We start from the raw sequence: 731 nt of genomic DNA on the forward strand, positions 1-731 counted from the left end.
TGTGTGTGTGTGTGCGTGTGTGTGTGTGTTCCCCCCCCGTGTTGAATTTATTTGTCTGTTATAAAATATATATAGCGGGCGTGGTCTCATTTACAACCAAATGAATCTGCTAAGTGAATCCATTAACATACATTAATTACACATCAACAACATTAAGCATCCACAGTATATTATCACACACACATCACTTAATGATCTGCAGTCGACTTAAATAACCACTCTCACACACACACACACACACACACACACACACACACACACACACATGCAGGCAGACAGACCACGCCCACCAGGCTGCTGATTTTTAGGGTACATAGCAACCCTAATCTCTGACACACACAATAAGAACAGACATCCTATATTTGTCCTCAGAGGGCTTTGTCTCTTTTGTCCATCTTTATATTGCGGCCCCCCCGAGGAAGTGCTACTTCCTTGGAGGCGTTGCTATAGCAATGAAGGTAAGATAGAGAGCAAATCACACAGATAAAGGGTGAGTCTGAATGAATGCTGATTGATGAGCCGTCCCCCCTTTGCATTCGGATACAAAGATATCAGTTAAATTGCACATTGTGAGTTTGGGTGAAGTATGTATTGGTGTGTGTGTGTGTGTGTGTGTGTGTGTGTGTGTGTGTGTGTGTTCAGTTGTCCCCTCTGCCTCTGTAGAGTGGAGATAGGTTCACACATAGCAATACAAAGCCCAAGGGCTCTTTCCTGTCTCCAGTTTCCTATCA

This window comes from Genypterus blacodes, unplaced genomic scaffold, assembly GCF_046128005.1.
Source record: "Genypterus blacodes isolate CSIRO-AG114 ecotype Tasmania unplaced genomic scaffold, CSIRO-AGI_Gbla_v1 ptg000488l_1, whole genome shotgun sequence".
In the NCBI taxonomy this organism is placed as follows: domain Eukaryota; kingdom Metazoa; phylum Chordata; class Actinopteri; order Ophidiiformes; family Ophidiidae; genus Genypterus; species Genypterus blacodes.